Source organism: Papio anubis, chromosome 9 (genome assembly GCF_008728515.1).
Source record: "Papio anubis isolate 15944 chromosome 9, Panubis1.0, whole genome shotgun sequence".
Taxonomy (NCBI): domain Eukaryota; kingdom Metazoa; phylum Chordata; class Mammalia; order Primates; family Cercopithecidae; genus Papio; species Papio anubis.
This window is the reverse complement of record NC_044984.1, coordinates 92,767,519-92,786,985: the sequence shown is the minus strand read 5'-3', so window position 1 is coordinate 92,786,985 and position 19,467 is coordinate 92,767,519. Positions and strand designations below refer to the sequence as shown.

Here is a 19,467-nt window from a genome sequence, read left to right as displayed (position 1 = left end):
AATTTGCCCTCATGTTCCCTGGCAGTTCAGTTCCTGTAATAACAGGTTTCCAAACAAGTTTATGTCAATTGTACTTGTTAATATATTTATGGAATCTAATTAAATATTTCTGTAAACTGATGAAATATGAGCATGGAAAAAGAATTTTTCCTATGAAAACTAAATTGTATGTTTCAGATGAACTCAATACAAGTGATCCATTAAAAATTAAATTAGGTGAGAATGAGACAACTGTAAAATTTGGGAACAAGTCACAAAACTCTGGAATCCTGTACTTTTTTTTTTTTTTTTTGAGATGGAGTGTCGCTCTGTCACCCAGGCTGGAGTGCAGTGGTGCAATCTTGGCTCACTGCAACCTCCGCCTCCCGGGTTCAAATGATTCTCCTGCCTCAGCCTCCTGAGTAACTGAGACTACAGGCGCCCACCACCACACACAACTAATTTTTTGTATTTTTAGTAGAGATGGGGTTTCACAATGTTAGCCAGGATGGTCTCGATCTCTTGACCTTGTGATCTGCCCACCTCTGTCTCCCAAAGAGCTGTGATTACAGGCATGAGCCACCACGCCTGGAGAATCCTGTATTTATTTTAAGAGCAATTTGAAATGATTTTCTTTGAAGAAGCTAAATCAGAAATAACAATGCATTAGGGGTTTGATTTAGGTAAGAAAGATGATATAGAATTCTAATTAGGAAACTGATACTTAAAGAAAAGTTATTAGTTAGTTAGTTTCAAAACTAGTTAGGGCAATGCTAGTTTTGGTTATACTAGACAAACCCCTAAATCTCAATGGCTTAATACAATTAGCACTTTTGTTAGTTACGTCAAGTCTAAAATGGGTTCCTGGTGGATAGGCATCAGGCTACTTCTACCTTTTGGCTCTGACATTTTCAACATATGGCTTCCAAGGTGGCCATGCTCTAATGCATTAAGCCACAGGAGGAAAGAAAGCATGAAGGCTACCATGTAGAAGTTCTCATGGGTGGGTGAAGCCTGGGAAGTGATCACATCACTTGGGTTCATATTTCAAGGGCTATAACTCAGGCACATGGTTATATTAACTGCAGGCAAGATGAGAAATGTGATTTCGCCATGTGCCCAGGAAGAAGTGGAAACAAAGAAGAATACAGGTTGAGCATTCCTTTATTATTATTAATTTTTTTTGAGACAGAATTTTACTCGTGTTGCCCAAGCTGTAGTGCAATGGTGCAGTCTTGGCTCACTGCAACCTCCGCCTCTGAGGTTCAAGCAATTCTCCTGCCTCAGTCTCCCAAGTAGCTAGGATTACAGGCGCCTGCCACCATGTCTGGCTAATTTTTGTATTTTTAGTAGAGACAGGGTTTCACCATGTTGGCCAGGCTGGACTCGAACTCCTGACCTCAGGTAATCTGCCCACCTTGGCCTCCCAAAGTGCTGGGATTAGAGGCATAGCCACCGTGTTCAGTCAGGTTGAGCATTTCTAGTCTGAAAATTTGAAATTTGAAATGCTCCAAAATTTGAAATTTTTGCCTGTCAACATGATGATACAAATGGAAAACTCCATGCATAAGTACTTAACATAAACTTTGTTTCATGCACAAAATTATTAAAAATATTGTATAAAATTACCTTCAGATTATGTGTGTAAAGTATACGTATAGATTAAAAGAAGGAGGTCATGTGCTTCAATATTTTCATTTAGCAAGAAATAAGGATTGTCTTTGTGTCAGTACTTATGCAAGAAATATAAATTAAGCTTGTGTTTAGACTTGGGTCCCATCACCAAAGTATGCCATTATGTGTTTGCAGATATTCCAATATCCAAAAAGTTCCAAAATCCAAAATTTTGGAATTTTGGTCCCAAGCATTTTGGGTAAGAGATACTCAGTCTGCAGTAATCCTTCCCCCAAATTGGCAAATTAATGTTGTCTTACATGTTTTAAGTTAGAACAGAATTTTTAAAGTATGTGTATTTTTAATGATTCCTCACTTTGTCAAGCGTCTTTCAGAGCAGAGTGTTATAGTATAGTGAATAAAAGCATGGCTTCTGGAGCCAGAATTCTTGAGTTCAAATCCCATCTCTTCTAGATGTTAAGCTTTGAACAAATTATTTAACCTTTCTGTGCTCTAATTTTCTTATCTCTAAAATGGGAATGGTAATAGTTTTAGGGGTGTTAACATCTATAAAACTTAGAATAGTGTCTAGACACATGGTAATTACCCAGTAAAAATGTTAGCTATTGTTATTATTACTATTCTTTTTTTGAGATGGAGTCTCACTCGGTCACCCAGGCTGGAGTGCAGTGGCATGATCTCGGCTCACTGCAGCCTCCACCTCCCGGGTTCAAGCGATTCTTCTGCCTCAGCCTCCTGAGTAGCTGGGATTACAGGCATGCGCCACCTCGCCCAGCTAGTTTTTGTATTTTTAGTAGAGATGGGGTTTCACCATATTGGCCAGGCTGTTCTTGAACTCCTGACCTCGTGATCCGCCCACCTCGGCCTCCCAAAGTGCTAGGATTACAGGTGTGAGCCACCGCGCCCGGCCGCTATTGTTACTATTTTTATTTTTTGAGGCAAGGTCTCACTCTGTTGCCCAGGCTGTAGTGCAGTGGCACAATCATAGCCCTCTGTAACCTGCAACTCTTGGGTTCAAGTGATTCTCCTCCTTCAGCCTCTGAAGTAGCTAGGACTACAGGTGCACACTACCACGCCTGGATAATTTTAAAATTTTTTTGTAGAGATGGGGTCTTATTATGTTGCCCAGGTTTGTCTTGAATTCCTGGCTTCAAGCAATTCTCTCACTTCAGCCTCCCAAAGTGCTGGGATTACAAGTGTGAGCCAGCAGCCCCAGCCTAATGAAAGCTTCTATTAGACTTTGAAAAAATCGGTGTCTTAGAGGTATTACTGAATATGCTGTAGATGAAAAAGAAAAAACACAACAAAAACTAAAAGCCAAACCTTACTCAAACTAACTTAATAATAAAGATAATTCCTGGCACATATAAGGATGATATTAAAAATATTTAACAACCACCACAGCATAGGTATTAACCAATTAGAGTAGGCATCTGAGTAATAAGAATGATGTGAATATAAATCATTCTGTTATAAAGATACATGCACATGTATGTTCATTGCAGCACTATTCACAATAGCAAAGACATGGAATCAGCCCAAGTGCCAATCAATAATAGACTGGATAAAGAAAATGTGGTACATGTACACCATGTACACCATGGAATACTATGCAACCATAAAAAGGAACGAGATTATGTCCTTTGCAGGGACATGGGTGAAGCTGGAAGCCATTATCCTCAGAAACTAATGCAGGAATAGAAAACCAAATACTGCATGTTTTCACTTATAAGTGGGAGCTGAACAATGAGAATACATGGACACTGGGGCCTGTGGGGGGCGGGTGAGGGGTGAGAGGAGGGCATCAGGAAAAATAGCTAATGCATGCCGGGCTTAATACCTAGGGGATGGGTTGATAGGTGCAGCAAACCACCATGGCAGACGTTTACCTGTGTATCTAACCTGCACATCCTGCACATGTATCCCAGAACTTAAAATAAAAAAAGAATGATGTCACCCATGTCCAACCAGGATGGCTATTCCAGTGTGCACTGCTCAGTATATCTTCTTGGGTTTATGGAACTAAAATATCCAGAAGTAGGGGCTCCTCAGGTGAGGCTTGATCTGGTAGATCAATAATATTATGCCAAAAACTATTTATTCTCTGCTCTGTTTTCCTTCCTATGATTTTCATCCTAAACTGAGTCCCCAGGTTGGCTGCCGGTGGCTTCTGAGGTTGTGTGCATCAATTTTTTATTTAGCAAGAAGTAGGGATTGTCTCTTTGTGTCAGCGTTTATAGCAAGAATTTTGAGATTTCCCCTGATTAGAATGATTTGGGTCACATGCCTAGCCTTGTACCAACCATGTTGGTGAGGGCCATGACTTGGTTGGTCAAGGTTTATGCCCCACCTGGAGTTGGGGGTCTAGTCAGCTTTTCTGGTACCACTTGGATCCCCAAACAAGCGTTAGGATACTACAGAGAAGGGGCGAGTGTGGATACTGAGGAAATAATCCACAATATCCTCTAATATTAATGCAAAACATGTTATCAATTGATCTAATAAGAAAAACTACATGATGATCTTATTGGAGTAAAAGGCTTACTATATATTAATTATTTTACAAATTAAAGAGTAAAATATGAATATCCCCAAAGAAAAGTGGGCAAAGTGCATAAATCGATCACTGAAAGAATACAACTGGCCGATAAAAATGTAAAAAAGCACATATAAGTTAGTAATCAAAGAAATGCAAGTAAAAATGATTATTTGTGCTTTTTGCTTAATCAAATGGCTACATTTTATGCAGGGAGTATAATTGTCCCACATAACCCAGTGAGCTTATCTGGGTGGCCTGGCCAAAGGGTAATTAAGACTCAGGGTCTTGCCCTTCTTTCGGTTGGAGGGGCAGTGCCCAAGCTCGGCTTCTCATGTAACTGGTGCTTTCATTCCCTGCTGACGGCGTGTTGGCAATGGGCTGAAACATCCTACAGGCTCCAGAGTCCCTAGGTGCCGAGTGTCTGACATTCTAAATAACTCTTGTAAATAGCAGGCAACCCTAAACCACACCTCTTGGTCTACTGATAAGGCCGTCCTTGCATGCTTATAGAAGAAGGAAGAGCCAGCCAACATCCTTGATATGCCTCTATAGGTTACAGGACCCGCTGCGGGGGGCTTTTGTCCAGCTGAACCTGGCCTTGAAAATTTCTTCTTTTTCCAATTAAGCTGATTCCCTAGCTCATAGCACGTGATATGAGATTTCACCCAAACCCTAGGGAATATTGTACACAAAAGAAATATTTAAAAAAATGATATGCTGGGCCAGGCGCGGTGGCTCACGCTTGTAATCCCAGCATTTTGGGAGGCCGAGGCAGGAAGATCGCCTGAGGTCAGGAGGTCGAGACCAGCCTGGTCAACATGGTGAAACCCTGTCTCTACTGAAAATAGAAAACTTAGCTGGGTGTGTTGGCAGGTGCCTGTAATCTCAGCTACTCGGGAGGCTGAGGCAGGAGAATCGCTTGAACCCAGGAGGCAGAGGTTGCAGTGAGTTGGGATCGTGCCACTGCCCTCCAGCCTCGGCGACACAGTGAGACTCCATCTAAAAAAAAAATGATATACTGAATGATGATGAAGTACAGGTGATGGATATTCTCATCTTGTCTGTTAATCTAAAACTAATTGCAACCTTTTGCAGAAGCAATTTATAATATGTTTAAAGGGCCTTCAGCATATCACTTTTTAAAAATATATACTCATTAAATAGTAGATTGATCATTATGGTCAATAATGTCATCAAGATTCCAGGGAAACTCAACAAAAGTACATAACGTTGTACAGAAAATATTCTGACTTTAAGATTACAGTAAAAAATGTCTAATATTCTATTTATTTCCCCTGGAGAGTCTAGATATTAGACACCGGCATTGTTGTTGGTAAACTAGGTTAAAAATCTAGTGAATAATGAAAAAATCTGTCACTTGATGATTATGATTTTTGTGGCAACCTTTAAAACCTCTGGGCCTATCATCTGGCTTCAAGGACTAAAACTGTAACTTAAACATGCAGTATAATGTGGTTCTGAACAGTGAGGCCATCTGGTGGCCATCTGGAAAGTTTCTGACTCCCAGTGTCTGCATTCCTGACACTAAACCCCGTCTGGCCTTGAAAGTGAAGCTGCTGCATGGCGGTGAGAACCTGTGGTATTTCCTGAACTAAATCTTCTGGAATGAGTCCAAGATTTAACTGCAAAATCCAAATTCCATATATGTGAGGTGGTTAGTGTTGCAGAAGGGTTTCATACTATATGGCTAGTCCATGTCCAGCCCATCACCTGTTGACAGACAGGCTTGTCTATAAATTCCCTTGTTGCAGTGGAAGGTCTTAAAACAATTCTGCTGGAAGCGTATAACATGGAGCTATATGAACCGAAGCAGGGCCATATTGGAAGGGCAATATTCAGAAAGATATTTCTGAACCTTCCTTGTCTCAGTCTTTTGTGGATTACTTGTAAAGAATATGGTCAGTTTCCAGAACACATATTAAGCCCTATGTGGGTAAAATAATGTTGTTAAGATGTGGTGAAGCAGAGGTGAGTCCTGTTTTCTAAGAATCTCTTTTTCCCTGGACCCAAGCCCTAGAGATGATAATGTACTTGAGTTGTGTAATTATGACTTGAGTAGTGATAAGTAAATGTATCTTTGCTTAACAAAGATACATAAGTACTTGGACTATTGCCTTAACAATTTTATCTCTTCGTGCTGCAAATTCACAACTCCTACTTGACTCTGTCAATTAACTTTATAAATGTAACCTCTTTTCAATCGTTCCTAAATGTGAGATGTAATTTTCCTTTTTAATTCTCAACTTGTCTGTTTCTTTTTGAGACAGGGTCTCACTCTGTTGCCCAGGCTGCAGTGCAATGGCACGACCATGGCTCACTGCAGCCTTGGCCTCCTGGACTCAAGCAATTCTTCTACCTCAGCCTCTTGAATAGCTGGGACCACAGGTATGTGCCAGCATGCCTAGCTAATTTTTTTTATTATTTGCAAAGGCGGGGTCTCACTATGTTGCACAGGCTGGTCTCCATCTCCTTGGTTAAAGTAATCCTGCCTTAGCCTCTCTGTCATGCTCAGGGCCAGGTTCCAACCCCAGCTGAGGGCTGAGGGGTGCGGGTGGATGTGGGGCAGGGAAGTGGAACAACACTCGAGAGATAGCAGGTAGATGAGACATGGCTTTATTCAGCAGCACCTCACAGGGTCACTGTTACATTTATACCTACACAGATAATAGTGGCCAAGAGCCAGGTGGGGAGCTTCTCTCTGTTGTGTCTACATGGCTATGACTGTATGAGACATGGGAGTGCGCGCGTGTACCCTAACCCCTCTGAGTCATTTAGGTTATTTACCTTGGCCTATGCTGGCTGCCCTATGCCTGCTTGGCTGCAGCACAGCCATGTTCCTTACACTCCATCCCCTAGGCCGAGGGGATCCTCTTGGTGGAGACGTGTGCACATACGGCAGCATCCTGGACCCATAGGCCACAGCAACCATACAGAGAGCAACAACCTACCAGGAATATCCTGCTGTGCTACTTATGATTATGAGAGCCCAATGTAGGCCAGAGCCCAAAAGACGCCCACCATCTCTGCAGGGGGTCATCAGTAAGGTGCTCAATTGCCTTAATCTCCTATGACACCCCTTGCAAAGCTGCCATTACATTCGGGTGGTTTTCAGGGATAAATGTACAACATTGTGTCCCTACAAGGCACAGGGGCCACCTATGTCCTTGCATGTCTAAGGCTATGTCTAAGGCCATCCTGTTTTGCAGCACCACCTTCCTGACCTGGTCAACTTCATTAGTTAACAAAAGGAGAGAACTTGGGTGTAATTCAGGGCCCCAGCTGTGTGCTCTGCAAAGGCTGTAATCTGCTTTATCACGGTAATGACACCTGCTCCAGGGATAGGGATTGCTAAGGGATAAAACCACCAGGGGGCGCCCCGCACTCAGAAAAAGCGGAAATGCAGTGCCTCCAAATTATGTGGGTGACTAGGCAATGTGGGAAGCACAATGGCAGGCACATAAGGCCACCCCCAGGTACAACGTCCAGTCCAATTGGCTGGTAGATATGGCCATCCTGTGTCCCCACAGACCCATAAACTCCCAGGGCGCACGAAGTCTATGGGGGCCCAGCCTTGGTAAGATCGCTTGCTCCTCCACACCCTTGGTGTGGTGACACATGTTATATTTGCACAAACCTCAGCAGACAACCATCCTACAGTGACTTTACCTTGGTGCTGGCTAATGGCCACCTGTGTTCTCCCATTAGCCAGCCTGATCCATCATGGACACTGCGAGTCAGCCAGGGGGAAGGCTCACCATGAGGTTTGCGATGCCCGCATCCAAAGCCCACTGTGTTGCATCCCATGCATTTCTGTGGGACCTAAGTCTCTAGCTATGTCCAATTCTTCACAGAAGCTGGATGCAGCACTGGATGGGAGTTTATGGGTCTGTGGAGGAGGTCATCCTAGATGTGTATCTGTAGCTGGATGGGGGCAGCGGTCCAGTATAACAGTGCCTCCACCAGGGCTGGGCCACCTTTCCATGGCCACTCATTCAAAATTTGAAGCACCAGGTCCAACCTGGAACTCCAGCCCCGCAAAGATGGGGGAGTAACATGCAATTGTAACCCGTTCTTCAAGAGTCCACTATATCGCTCAATCATGCCAGCAGCTTGTGGGTTGTAAGGAATATGAAACCCCCATCGTATGTCTATCTGTAGTGCCCACTATTTTACCTGCTGTCCAGTGAAATGTGTTCCCCTATCACTTTCAATGGCCAGGGGATGGCCTTATAGAGCATGTAAGTGTTGCAGGGTTTGAATGGTATGTTGCTGGTCGGCCACCTTGCAAGAGTAGGCGAACAACAAGCCAGAGGCTGTGTCTACAGCTGTCAGTGCATATGTGTAGCCCTGTGATTTTGGCAGTGGCCCAGTGTAATCTATTTGCCATCTGCTAAAGGGCATCCGTCCTACCATCACTTGCTGTGTTACACTGGGAAGCTGTCTCCGTCTGGGGTATGCCTGGGCACACACCGGGCACTTCTGTCAGGCCTCCAAAATGTCCTGCAAAGGCAAAGACAGACCCCAGTGCCTACTGACTTGTTGCATCAGTTCACTCCCTGCATGTCGCAGTTTCCTATGTAGCCACAAAGCTACATCTTTTGTAGGTGCCGGCTGTAACCATCAGACCTTGGCTAAGGCATCTGCCTCATCATTACAGGGGGTGGCCAAAGGCACATGACCTGACACATGGTAGTTAAATCTTTCTGATGACGTATTTCCCAGAGGTCTTGCCACATCGCTTGGCAGCAAATGGGCCGATGGCCTACAAGCCAATTCAGCAGCCTCTCACAGGGTCAGTGTTACATTTATATCCTACACAAACAATAGCAGCTGAGAGCCAGGTGGGGAGCTCCTCTGTGTTGTGTCTACTACCTCAGTCAGTAGTCACTTCATGTATGCAGCGCCCCATATGTGGGGGTGCTAAAAGCACTGTAGCCAAAAGCACTCTAGCCAAAAGCACTCGGGGGTACTGAGCCCAGCACAAGATCCCTCGTCTGGGAGGTAAAACATTCATCATCTGGCCCCTGGATATTCAGACCAAACATAGCCTGCCACCTGCCCATCTCCCAGAGTACCTGCATCAAATCAGATGATTTCCATTTACTCACAATTTTTGGTATCTCTCTGGCATCATTCCAAACAGTCCGTATGGCTGCCATCAGCCACTCTATTAATGTCCACACCTTGCCTGTGTGCCAACCGTTGGCACAGCTGCAGCCGCTGATGAAGGGAAGAGTGAGTTGCAATAGAGGCCGGCTTCTCCTTCCTGTAGGCAGAGCAAGAAATGCTGTCAGACCCTCATCCCAAAGATGGAGTAGCCAGGCTGGCAGGGGCTCCCCTGGGCACCTCCGACACTGTTTACCCAACTCCTGCAACTCAGTGGGGGTATAAGCACTGTAAGAGGTGTGTTTCACCACTGTTGGGGAGGAGGGAGCCCTGGGCTCTCCCCTGGGGTCCCATCGGCTCCTCATGTTCTACCTTCTGACGGATCACAGGGCGAGCCCGCAGCGGAATAGCCCCCTCCTCCTTAGCATCAGACCCAACGGAAGTGTCCGACTGGGAGGACTGGCTGAAGATCGCACTAACAGCCATTGCTAACTCCTGTTCCAGGCTGTTATCTGGGCCTCCAAGCACCCTGCTTGTGCCTGCAGGTCCCCCACCCCCAGGTCCTGCTCCAAGCTGTGCACTTGGGCCCCCAGGCACATGGCTTGCGCCAGGAGGTCCCTCACCTGTGGGACTGAGCATGTACTCTGCCTAGTGCAGTCAGAAACACCTATCCGACTCTGCCAGCGAAGGTGCAGTCCTTCATGGTGTTGTGAGTTTCCAACTGCTTCAGTGCCTTCTCCACACTCGCAGGAGACCTATCCACTGCCTCCCACATTTCCACTAGGGCCCATGCAAGCAGCACCTCTGCCACCGGACATCACAGCCCACGCTGTGGCCACATAGCCAAGCCGGGAGCCCCAAGAGCTGAAGATCCTCTCACCTCATCCTGCCGACTTCGCCAATTGTCATGCTCAGGGTCAGGTTCCAGCCCCAGCTGAGGGCTGAAGGGAGTGAGTGGACGTGGGGCAGGGAGCTGGAAGAACACTGGAGAGACAGCAGGTAGATGAGACGTGGTTTTACTCAGCAGCCCCTCACAGGGTCAGTGTTACATTTATGCCTACACAGACAATAGGGGCTGAGAGCCAGGCGGGGAGCTTCTCTATGTTGTATCTACATGGCTATGATTATATGAGACATGGGAGTGTGTGCGTGCGCCCCAATCCCACTGAGTCTTCTAGGCTGTTTTCCTCGGTCTATACCTGCTGCCATATGCCTGCTTGGCTGCAGCATAGCCGTGTTCCTTATACCTCCAAAGTGCTGGGATTGCATGCATCAGCCACCATGCCTGGCCTCAATTTCTCTGACTTTTCTGTTTTTTCTCCTCCAAATCAAAATCTAAAATTTCTCTCTAGACTAGAGAAACAAAAACTAAAAACCATCTTTTGAGCCAAGTGTTTTTCTTCTCCTTTCGATCACTTAAGCTTCCTCAGACTATCTTTTTGGGTTGGAATATTTCTTGAATAAGTGTGTGAAATATGAAACAAACACAGACCTATTCTTCGGCAACTTTGAGCTTATGCAGGAAGACAGATTAAGGGAACTGGAAGAAAAACAAAGACCAAAGAGAATTGGAATGCATAGTGAATCTGCCTGAAAAATGTATTACAGACTTTAGACATTGCACTGTAATATTAACAGCCTACGCTTGTCTGGCGATTTCCAGGTTCTAAAGGGCTTTTATGTCCATTACCTTGAGACCACCCTAAAGAGAAGGGTGGGACAGGCGTTGCTGGAGAGCTTAGGAGAAACTGAATGCTTAGCATGCGGCGACTTACCCTGTCAACACAGGAACTGTTATTTAAACCTGGCTCTGCTGGCCCCAAGTCCTAGCCTTTTTCTGCCTTACCACAAACTCCACCTGCTTGGGTTACCCTGGAAAGGCGCCCTGTGTCCATACCCCTCTTCTAGTAGGACTCAAGGCTGTTGACTTGCATTCCTGGGCCGCCTGCAGGCCCACGCCCCCACCATCTGGATACTATAAATGCTTTCTTCATGGATGAACTCCAGACACGGAAATATTTTGGTACTGGTCTGAATTAAATACCAAAGCCTTATTTGTAATTCTGCTTAGGCTATGACACGTAAAGGATTCCAAAGGGCGACAAGTGTGAGTCCATTTGTCATTCCTTCTTGGGGCAGTGGGGAAGGAGATGGCAAGTCAAGGGAAGTTAGGGTTATTCAGCCCCGACTAACTCCAGCTGCCAGGGCTTAAGCTGAATCGACAGTCAGAGGAAGAACTAGCAGAGAGCTCTGAATCAGATTTCAGTGGTTCCACCTCAAATGGGACTTTCTCATTGGTCTGGCAAGAGCCATGGCTGGATTTAAGTGAAATTTAGCCATGAACCCTGGGGGACAGCGCAGGATATTACAAATGACAGCTGCTTGTCTCAATAGCAACATCTGGTCAAGAGTCCTGATCCATGGCCCTTGGTATGTGAAGCATGGGGATGCATTGACATCCAGGATGGAGTATCTGAGGAAAGTTGTTTTAGAGCACAGCAGAGACTCAGAGCATTGGTTCTCATTCATTACTAGTCTTGTGATTTTGAATCAGGCACATGGCTTCTCTAAGCCTCAGTTTGCTAATCTGTAAACAGGAGAGTAATAGTACTTGCCTCTCAGTTTTTTTTTCCTTTGGTCAAAAGCATTTTATAAGCTGCAAAGGGGTCTAGAAATGTAGTTTATTACAATTATTGTTACTTACAGGTCTGAATTTCCTGCAGGAAAAGGGGATAGAGAAGTATAAGAAATAATGGTAGCTTTGCACAGTGGCAGTATGGTAGCCCATGAGGTTTATCCGAGGCCTGATTATGGCTAGTTGAAAACGTTTCCCAATACCCTGCCATGATGATTTAAAATATAGTCAGCATGGGCAATTTTTGCAGTCTGTATTGAAACTGAACTGAAAAAAAAAAAAAAAAAAAGAAGGAAATAAGGGGAGGAACTGAAGAACAGAAAAAGGAGCAGAAATAACATCCTTTAAATTAAATTTTTAAGTGTTTTTAGGCACCTGGAGCCATGCTAAGAACTATAAAAATAAGGTTCAGAGATACCACTGTAGATTCAAGGCCTTTGCACGAAATGGTGTAAAGCTGATATGGAATAGGGTAGAGATGGGAGTTGGGGAGGACAGGAGTAACATTAATGGAGCATCTACGATGTCCAAGGCATTGCTGAAGATGCCATTATCTTGAGTAAGCCTTTGCATAGAGTACGCACCAGCCTCATTTTAGGGAGGAGGAAACCAAGACTCAGAGACATGGAGCAACTTGCTCAAGGTCACATGGCCGGTAAGTGATAGAGATGGGACTTGTCTGCCTCCAAAGCACATCCTCATATGCAGACAAATGAGTCAATAAAGAAAAATATAAATTGGGTAATTCATAGGACGTGTTATTAAAAAGGTGAAGGCTGAGAGAGAAGAAGAAAGCCCTGGCAGCTTGGGGACTGACTTCAGTCCTGTTTGCCTGGGACTTTCCCCATTTTAGAGTGAAAAGTCCTGTATCCTGGGAAGCCTCTCAGTCCTCGGCAATCTGGGATGGTTGGTCACCCTACAGCTGATAGCTAATTGCCGGCTTATTTGCTGCCAGTTGGGTCATGCTGTTGCCTTGGTGAACACAGGCAGAATATTGATATCAGATGAGGACTTTCAAGGATGTGATGGAACAAGACAAAAACAAGACAACTCTGTAATTACGCCTGAACAGAGATAAAAACACACTGTACAGCTGCAAAAATGACTAAACACCCCCCTCTTCTGGCTAATGGGAGTGACTACTGCTTCTTCTTAGATCACAACTCTAGCCCTACTTCTTTTCTTTTCTTTTGAGACGGAGTCTTGCTCTGTTACCCAGGCTGGAGTGCAGTGGCGCGATCTCGGCTCACTGCAACTTCTGCCTCCCGGGTTCAAGTGATTCTCCTGCCTCAGCCTCCCGAGTAGCTAGGAATACAGGCGCATGCCACCATGCCTGGCTAATTTTTGTATTTTTCTTTTTTAGTAGAGATAGGGTTTCATCATGTTGGCCAGGCTGGTCTCGAACTCCTGACTTTGTGATCGCCTGCCTCGGCCTCCCACAGTGCTGGGATTATATGAGATTACCGGCATGAACCACCTCGCCTGGCCAGCTCTAGCCCTACTTCTCTCCTACCCACTAAATCAAAATGAAGATAATCATTAAATTTCCCTACGTTGTATCTGACAGCTTCCATCCCGCACAGATCCCCCACTTCCTTGAGTGCTCCCTGAAATCAGCTAACACACTGATTCAGCTGAAAGCTGAAACACTCTCATAACAAGCCCTTTCTAACACCCTCTTTCTGAGACGCTTCATGGATCCTCATGGTGTGAGCTGATCTCACCATCAAGAGCAAACCCAATTCTGTTTGACATCAGATGCGTTCTTGGAGGGTCTTTGACTTGAGGGCATTGATGGGGCTTACATAAAGGTAGTGTGTGTGAAGAGGGGCCACCCCTAGCTTGTGGTATTATAATTTTCTGTTTCTGGGCTAATCTCGTACTAAAAATAACTAGCATTTTTTGAGGGTTCTTACTTGCCAGGCACTGCACTAGGCTGTCTCCGTGGATTGACCCATTTAATGCTCATCTGCACTTTGCAAAGTAGGTGCAATTATTCTTCTCATATCTGGATGCAGAAGAGGCATTTGTATAAAACTACAGAAATTGCTCAGAGTTATTAAGTGGCAGAGCCAGGATGACTCTAGAGCCCTGCTGGCACCCACCAAACATTCAGTGTTTGGGGGATAAATCAATGGCCAACTTGTCTTCAGATGAGTCACAGAAGGTCCTGGACTAATAATAAGACTAAGTCCTCCTACTCTGGTTCAGGCATAGTTTTGAACACTTGACAAGTGAACTTTGACTCACTTGACCCTCACAACAACCCCATGCAGTCAGTATTATTATTACTCCCAATTTACATATAAGAAAAACTAAGGCCCAAAGGGGTATATAAAACATTTATTTAGCACTTATAATGAATAAAATGCTTTCGTATTTTCTTTTTCTTTCTTCACAACAGCCCTATGAAGTATTGTATTTGATATAATCTAAGATGCCATCAGTTATAAGAAACACCATTGTGATTTTATGTGCCATCAAGAAAAAAACCCACTAATTACATTTGTAAGAAGTCCTTGAATTGTATCCAGTTTTCAGAGACACTAAAACGAGAGGAAGAAAGCATTTTAGAACTGATGAAATGGAATAGGTATTATCTATCCCCATTGTACAGATGCAGAACCTGAGCCTCTGAAATAAGTGCATTTCTCAAAGTCTCAAAATTGGCAAAAAAGGGACTTGGATCTAGGTCCACAAAATATGCTTTTTCTTTAGAGTTATTCCAAATGTTATGGGTATGTTTGATCTCTGAATTTGAAGGAGGGCTTACTGAGTGTGTCTGGCTCATTGGCACTCCTGAGGCAGAACACTTTTTGGGCAAGGGAGTACTACCTGTGCTGTTCAAATTACATCTTGTGGGTGGCCAACTACCTCATCTGAATGCAGGTGAGTTTTTCTTCTTTGTTGGCCCCTACCAGCTTGTGGGAACCCTCACCCTGGCCCCAGTCCCTACATGACACATAACCTAGCCAGTCCCTTTGCTTGTGTTTTCAAGCCATTTGGGACCTGTTTGCAAGGCCTGCCATATTCTCCCCAGAAAAGCCTCAATTATGTAGATGATAAACCTTTTCATGTTCTGTTGGTATATGTATGGCTTTATCAGTCTTGACGTCCAGACCAAATTTCGAGTGGGGGTCCTTCCTGCTTCTGCAGAGTGGTTACAACTGGTCCCTAAAAGCCATTTAAAATTCTTTAAACAGAGAAAATATTAACCATGTCTTCCTTCCTAGCTATTTTTAAAATGAAGAGAGGTCGTGCTGTCAGTTTCCATGTTTAATTGAAAGTCTGTGGACACCTCTCAGTGGTACTTCACTGTGCTTTCCTCAAAAGATCCAAAGGAGAGCTGGTGGGAAGGACGGCAGAGAGTGACTTGGTCATCCTGCACGGGCCAGCACATGTGAGGATAAAGGCCAGAAAGGAAAAGACCTTCCATATAGTCCGTCAGAAGAGGCAAGGCTAAGAGAATCTGCATGGCTTTAAAAGGTCCTTCTTGAGTGAACGAGAGATGGGATATATAAAATCAGACAGAAAAAGGAAAAAATATAAAAAAGATAAATTAGAGGGGGAGAGATTTTGAAATTGGAGGGAAAATAGGGAAATTAGAAAGAAAAAGAAGAGGCCAGGCACGGTGGCTCACGCCTGTGCTCCCAGCACTTTGGGAGGCCGAGGCGGGCGGATCATGAGGTCAGGAGATTGAGACCATCCTGGCTAACACGGTGAAACCCTGTCTCTACTAAAAATACGAAAAATTAGCCGGGTGTGGTGGCGGGCGCCTGTAATCCCAGCTACTCGGGAGGCAGAGGCAGGAGAATTGCTTGAATGCAGGAGGCGGAGGCTGCAGTGAGCTGAGATGGCGCCGCTGCACTCCAGCCTGGGTGACAGAGCCAGGCTCCATCTCAGAAAAAAAAAAAAGAAAAGAGAGAAAAAAGAAAAAGGAGAATGAAAAACTAGAATGAATTGGCAGAGAAATGTGGCACATTGAGAAATGGAAAGAAAAAACGGAGTAATGGACAAGGAGAAGATGGTAACCATGGTAAACAATAATGTGAGGAAATAATACTCCCATTTAGTAGAGGCTTTTAATCGAGAACCATGAAGTTTTACCACATGAAGGTTAAAATACACCCACTTCTGGGGGGTGGTATAAATAGGGTAAGCTAGTTGCTGCTTGGACATGATTCACACAGTAATTACAAGGTCTAACAATGCTGTTCCCAAGACTGAATCATTAATCACCATTTCCGATGATGTTGAAAACCGTAATGAGAAAACCCATACCAACGCTTTCTAGGTCAATTTCAAGCTCTGTTATAAGAAGTATGGAGAGAAATCGATGGCATATTATTTTCCTGATTCTGAGTCGACATTTCAAACAGGATAGTGTGAAAATATAAAGACAGTGCCCTTTTAAAGGTCAATAGTGATTTCCATTACAATCCCTGATTTATCATTCAGCCCAGAAGATTTATTCTAGGCTAGGATGTAACCTAAGAGTTTGCTCTACACAAGGGAAAAGCAAAGTAGAAAAAAACCCCAAAACTCCATGGTAGTTTTAAGGGCCTTTCTCCCCCTTTACTCTTTCCCCTTCGAGTTCAAAGGGAAGGCACCTGAAAAGACCAAGTCTTCACACATTTACATATGGGTTTTTCTGTCTGTTTTATCCAAGTGATAAAATTCTTTTTAACCCCTCCATAGAAGTTCTGCCTGCTGGTAGGCTGGGAGATCTGGGGAAAATGCCTCTCCTCATGGCATCTTGAAGAAGTATTTTTGAAGAATGTTAAGGGTCTCTTCCTTGCTCTTCTCCTGTCTTCCTCTATCTTGCTTTGTCAGCCAGAGAGAAATGCTGTCAGAGAATTCCTCAGGATCTTTGGCTATCCAGGAAAAGAACAACTTCAAGACAGAGGATCTTGAGTATTTAAGAAAGGGCTATTCTGTGTGGCCTCTGCTGACCAAGGCAAGGTTCCTACTACCTTCACCAGGAGCTCAGTGGCTTGGGAGTGATTTGGGCCAAATCAGGGAGCAAGCTGGCTGGGAAGCTGTAGAGCAAGCCATGCAACCAAAGATGCATCAATGGAAGTGATAGAAAGTATATTTCAGAGGGCTTTTTTTTTTTATAGTTATATTACTGGCCAATAGTATTGTGCATTCCAATACTGATGAAAAAAGGCTAAATCATTTAGGCTGCCTGAACCTCTGTTTATTTTGTTGACATGAGAATGATGCTTTCTCCTGTAATCATTAACATTGGCCTGATGGGCTTAATGCACACAGCCAAATTCAGGCTCTCTACAGACAGCATCTGAAAATAGGTGTATCTGAAGTCAAGGCAAGGTGGGAGTAGGAGAGGGGAAACTCCAGTCTTGATGTTTTATTTCATTGGAGAGACTGGGAGCCCCATTAGTTTACTGGTCTTTTGATTTCTTCCCTCCCTCTGCCTGTGGAAGGTGAAGTGCTGCCTTTGATCAGCGAGCGTGGACTCACAAACTGTGCATTTAGGACCCACACTTTGCTGCCCTTGTTCTTGGGATGAGCTGTCCAGGAAACCTGCATTCTCCTCTGCTCTCCTACACCATAATTTTTAAGGAAAAAATTAGCTCCTCTAACCTCAAACAGAGACTGCTGAGATTTGAGGTCGAGTTTATACGATTGTGAGATTGAGTGTGATGGGGTCACTTACCAAGTTTTTTTATTTCAGCTTGATTGTTAATAAAGGTAAAAATTTGATCCTCTAACTACAGCTCCTTTGCTTCAGTACTCAACTGGTTCAGAAAAGAGAAGAGAGTGTTATTTATTGTGTCTCTTTAGACTCCCCCAAAAGGCTGAAATTCTGACTTCCCTTAATCATCTTGGGAATTTAATACAAGTAGTTGATGGCATGGAGAGATTCGATAAGACACTTTGTTCCATACTTGGTGGCTTCACTCATTTCCTGAATAATTTTTTTTTTTTTTAAATATAGGGTCGGGTTCTATCACCCAGGCTGGAGTGCAGTTGTGTGATCTCGGCTCACTGCAACCTACACCTCCTGGGCTCAAGCAATCCTCCCACCTCAGCCTCCTGACTAGCTGGGACTGCAGGCACACACCACCACACCCAGCTAATTTTTGCGTTTTTTGTAGAGATGTAGTTTCACTGTGATGCCTAGGCTGCTCTTGAACTCCTGAGCTCAAGCAATTCACCCACCTCTGCCTCCCAAAATACTGGGATTACAGATGTGAGCCACTGTGCCCGGCCCTGAACAAATATTTTCTGGACACTTACAGTGTATTGGGACTATGCCTCAGCCATGATCAAGACAGACAAAATCAAGAACTTCTAGAGGAGAAAGATAGCAACAATAAGAAGAAATTGTTATAAATTGTGATTATTCCTGTGATGGAAATAAGAGAAGTGAAGAATAAGAGGCAGAGGGTGACTTTACATAGAATGAATCTGGTTAAAAGAAGTTCTCATCTTTGCACATTCTACCATTAATTAAAATTGCTCATGATATTTGAATAGATACAAAACCAATAGTTAATACATATAGTGATTCCTTGATATATACTATTAGAATTTTTAGTCTCCCCATAATTGGCATGTTTCTACTAGACATTTGACGCACTGTCATACATTCATTTATTCAGTCAATGCATATTTTATGTCAGAAAATTTGCTAGGGACTAAGGATATAGTGATGAATAAGACCTTCTTGCCACCCCAAGGAACAAACTATCTATTTAGGAGGACCAGTGACATAAATAAATAACTATAATATGATGAGATAAGCTGATAAGCTGTCATGAAACAGAGTAAGGAGTGATCAACTTGAGATAGAGAAGTTGGGGATTTTCAGGCAGAGGGGAATAAGCATCAAAAAACAATAAAAAGCGTGACGACTTGTTTTAAAACAAGTGGAGCAGAAGTGGGGTATGCTAAGGAGAGAGTATGGCCAAGGTATCAAGGTTCTGGAAAACTAGAGCAGTTTCAGCATTACTCAGAAACATAGGCCCAATTCACCTTTTGCTTTGAACTTGTCCTTAAATGGAAGCTTAATAATTATTTTCATTTTAAAGGCAAACAAACCAAATCTCAAATGGGTGAAGTGCCTCGTCCAGGTCACATGGTTGATAAGCAGAACAGCCAGGTTAGAATGACCATGAATGTAAAATGATCTTACTGGTATTGCTATTAGAGTATATAGAAAGTCAGGGGTTAGATAGGTTTTAAAAAATGTATCCCACAAAGTACACATTCTTGTTTTGTGCAAAATTTCTGCAGAATCTTCGGAAAAGTACACAAAATCCCATGAAACTTTGATGGTGGTTGTGGATTTAACTGCACTTTCTAATAAAATTTTAATTTTGAGGAGGATCAATTCTCAGCTAAAACATGGCCGACAAAATTTAATAGTGAAAAGGAGTGAGATTGAAAAACAAGGAAAAAAGTCAGTGTCTTGGTCCATTTTCTGTTGCTATAACAGAATGCCACAGACTAGGTAATTTTAAAGAAAATTTATTTAGTTCACAGTTCTGGAGGCTGGGAAGTCCAAAAGTGTGGTGCTGGCATC

At 43.8% G+C, this 19,467-nt stretch overlaps 1 long non-coding RNA gene and 1 other non-coding gene across 4 annotated transcripts in view; both read left to right on the top strand.

Moving 5' to 3' along the window:
• LOC103876002 overlaps positions 1 to 19,467 on the top strand; it is a 181,535-nt gene that overhangs the window by 83,498 nt on the left and 78,570 nt on the right. The window lies entirely within an intron of this gene.
• Positions 12,038 to 12,178, top strand: LOC116269104. Its single transcript, XR_004176410.1, has one exon. It is a non-coding gene; the product is annotated as a U4 spliceosomal RNA (small nuclear RNA).